The sequence below is a fragment of the Poecile atricapillus genome, chromosome 2, assembly GCF_030490865.1.
Source record: "Poecile atricapillus isolate bPoeAtr1 chromosome 2, bPoeAtr1.hap1, whole genome shotgun sequence".
Taxonomy (NCBI): Eukaryota; Metazoa; Chordata; class Aves; order Passeriformes; family Paridae; genus Poecile; species Poecile atricapillus.
Genome location: NC_081250.1, coordinates 93,510,464 through 93,520,917, shown reverse-complemented (window position 1 = coordinate 93,520,917; position 10,454 = coordinate 93,510,464). Strand labels below are relative to the sequence as shown.

Below are 10,454 nucleotides of genomic sequence, written 5' to 3'. Positions count from 1 at the left end.
TCTCTCGTTTACATGAAAGTCCTTATGTCATCCTCCTCCTCAGGGCCCAACTGAACAAGGTACAGCAACTTGGGGCAGGGGTACAATGTTGCCATGTGGGAGTCTAGGAGCAGTGGGGGCAGGGCCTGGCTGAACACCGAACAAGAAACACAGGGTACAGCAACTTGGGAGAGGGGGCAGGGCCTGGCTGAACACGGAACAAGAAACACAGGGTACAGCAACTTGGGACAGGGGTACAAGGCAACTTGGGACAGGGGTACAAGGTAAGTAAACCTGGGACAAGGGTACAAGGTAAGTAAACCTGGGACAGGGGTACAAGGTAAGTAAGGGGTTTACAAACAGTAATATGGTAACAATATTCAAATTATTCTTAACAGTTACCACAACAGGCAGCTGGTTACCAAACATTTGGAATTAGGAGTATTTGAAGAAATAATGTGACTTCAATTATTTTTCCTTTGTAGGCTGGGGTGGAGTCAATTCTTTGTTTGGGAAACACTGTTCAGACTCCATAAATTAGCAGTATTTTTGTAAGCAGAAAATCTCGCCTTTCATGTGTGCCGCTCTCTGTATCTATGGAAAACTGATACAAGTTTTAACTGACAATATTTGGCCAGCAGGTCAAGGGAGGTGATTCTGAACCTCTACTCTGCCCTCGTGAGACCCCACCTGGAGTCCTGCATCCACCTCTGGGGTCCTCATTCCAGGAAAGATGTGGACCTGTTGGAGCAGGTCCAGAGGAGGGGGACAAAGAGGATCACAGGTCTGGAGCACCTGTCCTGTGAAGACAGGATGAGATTGGGGTTGTTCAGCCTGGAGAAGAAAAGGCTCGAGGAAGTCCTCACTGGGGCTGACAGTACTCAAAGGGCTCTTAGAAAAGGAGGGAGAGTGACTTTTGTGTAAGCAGATAGTAATAGGACAAGAGGAACAGTTTTTAAACTAAAAGAGGAGATATTTCAGGTAAGTGTTAGGAAGAAATTCTTTGCTCATAGGGTGCTGAGGAACAGCTTGTCCAAAGAAACTGTGGATGTCTCAGCCCTGGAAGTGTTCAAGGCTGGGTTGAACAGGGCCCTGAACATCCCTGCCCAGGGATTCTGATTTGGAACTCCATAATCTTTAAAGTCTCTTCCAACCCAAGCCATTCTATGAATCTGTGATATCAGCTTCAGATCTATTTAAAATACGTATTTGTTTTACCATACCTGGACATCTCTGGTTTAACTTTTATACACTTATTTTTTCATAGCAAGATGTATCATCATATAACATAGTCTTATATGAAAATATGAATAAATGGTTGACATGGTTTTATACCAATCTCTGAAAATCCAGAATTGAACACTTTAATGCTTGACTTAGTCCTCAACAATTGATGAACCTGCTGACTTTTTCCATATCCATCCAGCCCAGGTTAGCAATGCTGGAGTGAGAGGGAATATTACACCTTCCTGCTTCAGATTTTGCCTGCTGCCAGCCTAGACAGAGAATCAAGGAGTCATCCACATTCCCAACAGCTGGCCACCACTTTAGTTTAACCATTGCCTTCAGTGTCTGGAGAGGAAATGTAGAAAGCCTACACTAAGTTTGACACAATTCAATCGCCAGATTTTTGTTTTCATTGAGCATGATGATATTTGGAGTGACTGACTGTGTATATTTTTATAGGTAGCAGTGCTTTAGGAATTTTGAAACTTTGGTCAAGGTTCCTCCCCAGAGACTGGCATGGATCAGTGACTGATACACTGAACTTGCTACCATTCTGGAAGCTGGTTCAATGAGAAAATTTAAGATTCATGTAAGATAACAGACAAGGTCCTAGATACCATTCTGTAAGAGGAAAAACATTTCATATTAATTAAAATTTCTAAATTTTGTTAACAGCAAATTTTCTACATTTTAAGTCAGATAGTGAAAGATAAAATCATCTGTTTAAATTCAAAATGAACCCAGTGTCTGTTTCCCTTCCAAAGCAAACAAACAAAAAAAAAGGCTTAGCTTCATGGGGTTTCCTTTAAATTTTAAAGAATTTTCTAAATTAAATCTAGGCAAATATTGTGATGAAAGTAATTTTCATTAAGAATCTGAACTTTCTTGAAAACAAACAGAATCAAACCAATTTATTTCAACATCTTCTTCAGACTTTTTCCTGGTATGGTTTGGAAATTCTAAATGGGTAAGTTGTTCCAATCATTTTTTGGATGATTTTTTCAAATCCAAAATAATTTTTTTAAATGTTACCATGACTTGAAAATATGCTTTTGAAAAATTTCTTTGCTATGATGAATAAAATGTGGCTTGAAATTCATTTTTTCTTGATTTTTAATTATGTGATATCTCTTTTTAAAATCAATTCAAATGAAGAGTCTGAAAACTTTTTGGCATACTACTACAACTTTTCTCCAAAGTCCTTATATCCAGACTATTCTGTGGGTATATAATGAATGTAAACAAAGTAAAAATTAAGATAAAAAATAAATTAAATGTAAACCAGAATACATTAATTCAATTTCTGTGATGCAAATGTTTTAAAATCCAAATTTTCAAGACATCAAAAAAACTGTTTAAAAATCAGGCTATGTGTTTGATGGATATGCTGAAGACAGACCCTGACCAACATGCCTGTAAGCAAATCCTTAAAAGATCAACATTAGTATCAGATCCAGACAAATAAGTGATTTGAGCCACAAGATGCCAGAGGAAGAGAGAGTGGAGAATTGCCACGTGGACTGAAAAGGCAAAGCAAGTGCTAAGAAAAATAAATACAGGTTTGTTAATTAAGCCAATAAAATAAGGGGAAGAGGTTACAAAAAAGAAACTAAACTCATTCTGAAGCATAATCACGGAGATAAAACTGGAAATTCCATCATTAGACAATAGAATATGCAAGAACACAAACCTTAATCTCTGCTGTTTCTTCAGTATAAACAAATCTGCTGGTTGCTAGCATTATTGCTGAAAACAGATCTCATCAAATTGTACACAGAGAATAATTTCATCTTTTGGAAATACTGTTATTATTTCACTATACCTCTTTGTCCAGGAAACCTAAATTTAAGTCTAGATTGAAAACAGTCAAAGACACAGTTTCTTATTAAGTAGTCAACAACCTGAAGGCACTGCTTTCTCTAAAGGCTTAAATAAAAAAAAAAAAAAAAAAAAAAAAAAAAGTAAATAGGGAAAGGGGTCCAGAAGGCAGGATCTAATGTAATTTAAAACTGGAATTACATCAGCAGCTTCAAACAGATGGCAGAATGTAGAGATAAATGTGTTAGCTCTTTTAGCTTATTTGGTCTCTCCATTGTTTGCATCATTAAAACATGCAATAGTTTATAATTTAAAAATATACTGTGTATTAGACACTGGAAAAATGGACATGCACCTACTGAGTGGAAGGAGGTAGGATTAAATTAATTTGCCATACTTTAATGTACAGTATCTGGGGTGCTTTAGGCAAGTCTGCAAATAGGTTTCCTAGGAAATGAGATGAACAAAATATAATGACCTTGAAATTATAACCCCAAATGTCCCAAGTATTTAGCAACCTAGCTCAGAAGTGGTAATTACATAAAAAATACAAAAGATCCTTAATTGCTTCAGTTATAGTGTATCTAGGCAGGTCAGTTACTGTACACAGCTGCAAAAAATGGTACGTGATTAATAGGGGGTTGCTTATGATAGCACTAACTAGCTAGTGTGTAGTGCAAAACACTCATTTCTTTTCCAATTAAAGGAAAAAAAATCTGGTTTTGATTAGGCTCTTCAGAAGGTCTAAGTCTGTAGCAGCAAAATACTCCACTCTCACATTGTTAAATGTTTTAGCCAAGGACTAAGCAGCATATATTCATGAAAACCAGAAAGGTTTTCAAAACATTGGGGTGAAAATGCTGCTAATATCAAAATAAGACACTTCAGACCATTTTGGTTATTATAGTTCATTGGCTGTAAAACTACAGGGTAAACCACTTCAAATAAATAAGACTGATACAGGTGCATCTCCAGAGCTGGAACTAGACATCAACCTTTCCTGTGATTCATCAAACAGCAGTTAATCATTCTTTCCACATATTTCTAAATTCATTCCATCAAAGCTTGAAGAAGGAAGCATTCAAAAAAACGTTTAAAAGAACTTGGAACCCTTCCACATAGTATTGAGGTTCAGAGGTCCAGGAGAAGCTGAACTGTATGGAGAGCTCTCCAGATTTGTGAACATCTCGAGGTTCATCCATCAAGAGGTTGAGAAAAATGTGTGGTCCTGATCTTTGGAGCACTGCTTCAAAAACCTGCCCTGCAGATGAGTCTCTACAATGGTCCCTGCTCAGATCAGTGTGCACATATTGGAAGTACGACTTGGCCCACTGGGATCCCAGAGCTTGACTGTGCTCTGGTCATGCTCTCATAGGCTCAGGTGTGCTCTAGGAATGGCTCCATCAACGTCTGGGGAGGGGAAGATATGGATGCTAAATCTGAACCAGAGTGCCTGTAGAAATTACAGGCGGCATAGCTCCTCAATCTTGCCTGAGAAAGTAGTCTGGGAAAAACATGAGAAAGAATTAAAACAATCCTCAGGGACAGAAAACAGCCTTGCAGGTGTTGTTTTCTATCCCTTGTTTTCTTTGCAAGAGAAGGTCAGAGGGTGTTGTGCCCCACTGACCAATGATGGTGATGTAGCAGTTTACTAACCAGTAAGAGTTTCCTTTCTGTACTTTCCATGTATCGGTCTATAAAGAGACCTGAAGCAATAAACTAGAAAAATTCTCCTGTTCTGACTCCATGAGAGTCTGTGTCATCTCTTCCCAGCCGTTCCTTAATAGAGCGACAGGAAGGGACCAGGAATCAGGGGAGGGGGTACAAATGGCAGTCATCAGTGGGGATGAAATTCATAGAATTTTTGGGTTTCCTCTTGTCTCTTAAGAATGGTATGAAACTTAGTACTGATAAGTCAGCATTCATTTCTGGGGGGTAACACTCAACACTTCAAAGGGTGGATAGAGAAGTTTGCTCAGGCATATATTAGAGACCTTGCAGATCTCTCCATATCCTGACAAACTTGATTCATGTGTCTGAGGTCACCACAGCTGCTAGACAATGATGATTTTTTTGTAGGCAGTGAAAGCTGAAGGTCCAGGAAACAAAACAAGACTATCAAATATATACTGTTGTGGGAAATGCGCTTTTGAAATTATTCTCCAAATCTTGGTCACATCCATAGCTCTCTCTTCTCTTGAGAAAAAAAGTTAACAGCTACTTTTCTGGTTTCTGCTAAGCATACATGTGTGCCTTCAGTCTGTGAATTTAAATCCTGCCTAATCTATAGTTTTCAAAGAAAGTAACAGACAGATTTAAAACCCTTAAAACAACTGCATTATTCCTTGGTGGAGGAGTAGATTTACAGACAAAACAGAATCCTTTTGTGCCGTGATTTGACCATTAAATTATTCTGCATATTGAGCATGATCAGAAACCATAGTGTTAGATCAAACACTGTGAAAATAAATCTGTGAAGAAATTTTCAGAAATAAATACAGACCTGCATTCTGCTTTGCTTTCCACTGGGATCATGGAAAGTGATGCAGGGAGATTTAGGATGCAGAGAAGTAAGGCAGCTTTGGGTACTCTCTACTGGGAGAAATACTGAATTATTTTACCAGGGAATCCCTCTTGAAGTCTCACTGAAGCCATCTGTGGCAAGACACTTCCACTGCCCTTAAAAGTCACAGCTTGGCAAGTTCTGTGGCCACTTGGCTCTAGTATAAGTTCACTTTGTGCCCTCATCTTTTACCTGTGCAAGTCTTAGAGAAGAGAACAAGCTAAACTCTCCAGCAGATTATGTATTTGGTACTCTATAGTCTCATCTTTAGCATCTCACAAAACAGACAAAAAAGATCATTCAGAGAAAGCAGAATTTCCTACAAACAAGTGCAAGTCACACTGAATAGCCTAGTTTCTTTAAAGTCTCATTTCACAAGTTCAGACTGTATGTGAATAATGATTTGCAAGTATTATCTTTCCTTTATCATTCCTACTAAAGATTTCCACTCACCAGATCAAAAATAAAACTTTCAGTTTTTAGAACTGAGATGCAGAGCAGAGCGGGTATCCCCCCAAGAGAAATTTGCACAAAAACAATATTAACTGCAAGGCAGGTCAAATGTTCACTGACACATCTTGACAATGCCCCTTTTCTTTACATTGACTCCATTTGATTAAACTGATTGAAATGCATTTCATACTTGTGCTTTGTCAGTCTATATTTTGGGCTTCATGAACAAAATGATACTAGATTGACTTACCCAGATACTTCACAAAGCTTGTCATGTTGAATTAATTAATGTTGCTTGTATAGCGTGAGAATATGGAGATTCATCTTTTCAATTCTGTATTTGCTTCACCATCAAATAAGGGGATGATAAAACATTACCTTGGTAGTTAATAGACATTCTAAATGTCTTCATTTTTTTTGAAACCTACAATGGAAATATTACGATAGTTGTCGCACATATTATGTAACATTAGTTACATAAACCCAGAAATAATAGAGTAGTAACAAGGAGTAGTGAATAAAACTAACTATGCTCTCTCTTTTTTTCCTTCCTTTTTGTGTAATGAGTGGTGCAGAAACATACATACAATGGCTCTTTAGAAACTTGAACATAAAAAATTTTGCTAAATATCAAAAATCTTGGGAGGATATTTTGTACTGCAGTCTTGTAACATTAGTAGTGAAGTCAGTAGAATGCTTTTAATTTACAATACAGTAGTACATTCTACTTATCTTACTTATAGCATCCCCATCTTACTTATAGTGTACATTTGGGATTTTGTAGGTTTTTATTATGATATCTAGAGCCCTTTTGTGAAACATTATGCCTTATAATGCTGCAGTCCACTTTAGTGGGTTTTTTTGCACTAAATAAAACAAGTAAGCAGTGTAAAACATGAAAGATGTCAATGAGTTTTACAAATGCAATTAGAGTTGATGATGTGAATACATTGTATTTTTAGGTGAGAAGATGAACAAAACATTTGAAAATGTGATTATCATTCAGATGTAAGAATGTTGAATAAAATGTTCTGTCCGAAAGCTGCTATTGCTTGGTTTTGTCAAAAGACCCTTTTTGCCTTTTATTCCTTAGTCATGATAATTCAGGGTTGGGAATTCAAGGCTGTGTAGCAAAGGTTGTTTCCAACTGACCTGATCATTTGAAGTGGAAGGACTCAGCCTGGGGTGCCATCAGCTACAGAAACAGCCATGCCATAATTACATTGGATGTCTGGGACACATTTGTTTTAGTTTCGAAGAAGGCAGGAAGGCAGGCAGGCAGGCAGGCAGGCAGGAAGGAAGGCAGGAAGGCAGGAAGGAAGTAAGGCAGGAGGGCAGGAAGGAAGGCAGGCAGGAAGGCAGGCAGGCAGGAAGGCAGGCAGGAAGGAAGGCAGGAAGGCAGGCAGGAAGGCAGGAAGGAAGGAAGGCAGGAAGGAAGGCAGGAAGGAAGGCAGGAAGGAAGGTAGGAAGGCAGGAAGGAAGGCAGGAAGGCAGGCAGGAAGGAAAAAAATTATCAAAGGAGATGGGCAAAGGTAACAGGCTGCAGAAGGAATAAAGTTAGAAGCCACAACTGACAAAATGAATTTTTTCAGGCAGCCCCATAAATATGAAAATTAGACTACAGGTTGGAGCCAATAAGTCCAAGGAAGAATATGACAAATAAAGTACAGCTGCACATCGTATTTGTAATAACACAGCTTAATTAGAAAGTGATTAGAAAGCATAATGGTTATCAAATGATGCTTATGCCGGAGATGCATTGCAACTCAGCTGCAAGTGCTATGAGACCCTTTGCTTCCGCACAAAAGCTTAGATGAAATTCCTCTGTTATAGGCAAGCTGCCAGTTATTATTTTTTTACTGTGATAAAATGCTCAAAATTTCAGCATTGATAACTTCCTTACTGTTCAGTGCAAAAAATTATTCTGCTTTTATATATAGCATTGTATAAATCTGTTTGCTCCAGTCCATGACTAATATTTCCACTTGAGTGCTTTCCAAGTAAGTTTTTTTAAATACTTTCTTCTTTTTAACTAGATCTTTGGGATTGCTGATCTTTTTGGTCCAACACCTGAAAATACTTGCAAACTCATAACTCCTGACTGAGATGGAATACAGCTTTTGTAATATATCCAGTATTGGCTTACAGATCTCAAGTGACAGGAGAAAGGTTCATGTCTAGGTAAGAAGTTTCCAGGGGTCAACTAACCACACCAAGAAGCAGGCACCTAATTTTAGCTTGATTTATCTACATTTACTTTCCAGAAATAGAAGTCTCATTTCTGCCATTTTCTTTAATGTTCAACAGTTCTTTTCTGGCATGACTCTTCTCTTAAGCTCTTTCTTAATAGCATATTGCGTCCATCACACTTACATAGGTTTTTCAGATTTTTTACTCTCTTCTGAGCCCTTTCTTAATGACATGTCTAGATAGGAATTTTTGTGGCAGTCTTTTCAAGGCAGTAGCATCTTCTATTTCTACTTGACAGTACTGCTTTTTACAGAGCATGCTCTGGCACTCTTTGGCAGAGATGACAGAAGTTCACATTCACTTGTTTATTCATTTACATTTGAGTATCCCTCAGAGTCACCACTTTCCAGATTATCCTTTGTGCAAATATGAGGTTACTCTATTTCTGCATGGATCATCTGAGCAGACACAGCCCAGACATCCTTATTGTTAAAACTGCTATAATAGCTGGCCAGCCCTTGCTTCTATTATTATCTTCTAATCTGTATCTGCAAAATGGACTTACACCACACTCACATTTTTGTCCAGATGAATACACTGTAACTACTCAAGACAGCCAATGTTTCACTGTTGTGAGTGCCCCCCGATGATTTTGATTACCCATTGGCAGGATTTGGATGAAAACAGCAGCAGTGATGCAGCCTGTGCAGGTGTTGGGAGAAACAAATATGTTTGCTGTAGTCCAGAGGGTCCTTTACAGGACCACTTGTGTCCATCTATTCTTCCAATGGCTGCTAAGTGGCATTCACACATTTCACACTTAATTTCTTAAGTCGACAAAGGCTTGTTCACAAACGGAATAATTTCTTATTTCCCCAGACTTTTAAATTAATTATTTAGTATTTTCCGCCATTAAAATTTTTATGCTGGTTTAAAATATTTTTAAAGCAGTCACAAAAAAAAAAAAAATTAGAAATTATTCCTCAACAGAGTGAATGCATAACGAGTGGCTCCCATGTGTTTACAGAAACTACCCATCAGACAGCAACCTGCAGCAAACAAGCAGTTCAACATGTCATGAACAATATTCATTTATATGTTGCAGATGAATGTTTGTGATTGATTCTCAAACAACAGAACAGGAGTAAGTTTTGTGAAAATGAATAATTGAACCAACCTTGCTATCTTCAGTACAGATTTAGTTTGAAGCAACCACATTCAGCTGGAATGAGAGTACTTAATGGAATATACATCACTGCTTCACAGTTCACTCAGCCAAAATTGTCTTCTGCATGAATTGGCCGGTGTGTACACCACAGAGAAGCAATGCCAACTACCTTCTGGTGGAATCCCTAGAAAGGTTTTGGAAGATCTGAGAATGCACATAAGTTGCAGTGAAAGAAAAATAACCATGAAGTCATTCTTGTAGTTAAAATACTGTGTAGTTTTATGGTACTATTTTTACTTTTCCAAAGCATTAAGGAAATTCCAGCTTAAAACTCTCAGCCTGCCTGTCTGTGAGAGGATGGGAGAGATAATATCGTGCATTTGACTTTCCACTGTCTATTACAGTCTGTGAAGAGTAAGAACAGTAAATGTAAGAACATTATGTACCCTGGCAAGTGGAGGCACCAGAAAGATGCAGAGCAACAAACCTGTTAAAGAATATAAGGTGAGCTTGAGGTAATCACATGGGTGTAGATGGATCTCTCCTATCTAGTCCCATCAAGATCTCACATCTTCCTCTCTCCTGTCCCTGACAATGAATACAAAAACCACTGGGAAAAATATTTGGTGCCAAAAATGGTTAGCAACTAAATACAGCAGAAACGGTAATTCAATATCATATGTGAATTAATTGGATCATATTGTAAACAAACTTGAGAAGTTTGCAGATTTTGTTTGTCTTCACTGTGTAATATGAACAAAAGCTCATACATTGCAAGCAAATCACTAGGATACTTGCCTACAGCCTCATGCATCAGATAAACAATTGGTTTGGCATTTTCAAAGGAACTTAACTGGTTGCCATGCCTCTTTAATCTATCCATATTAAAAATACACTTATCTATATTTATAATGTGTTAAATACTTTCATATTTCGTGTTACATTTAGATTTTTTCTTTGATATTGCCAATGTCAGAGAAGGATGGATTTCAGTAAGCTGTCTGGTGCTCTTGGATGTAGATAAAATATATGTAACTGAAACAGAAATTTCAGATT

General features: G+C 37.8%; 1 long non-coding RNA gene across 1 annotated transcript; it reads left to right on the top strand.

Annotated features, from left to right (window-relative positions):
* Positions 1-7,576: 7,576 nt before the first annotated feature.
* LOC131575221 (uncharacterized) lies at positions 7,577-10,178 on the top strand. Its single transcript, XR_009276738.1, has 3 exons — positions 7,577-8,221; positions 9,258-9,374; positions 9,803-10,178. It is a non-coding gene; the product is annotated as an uncharacterized LOC131575221 (long non-coding RNA).
* The last annotated feature ends 276 nt before the right edge of the window (positions 10,179-10,454 follow it).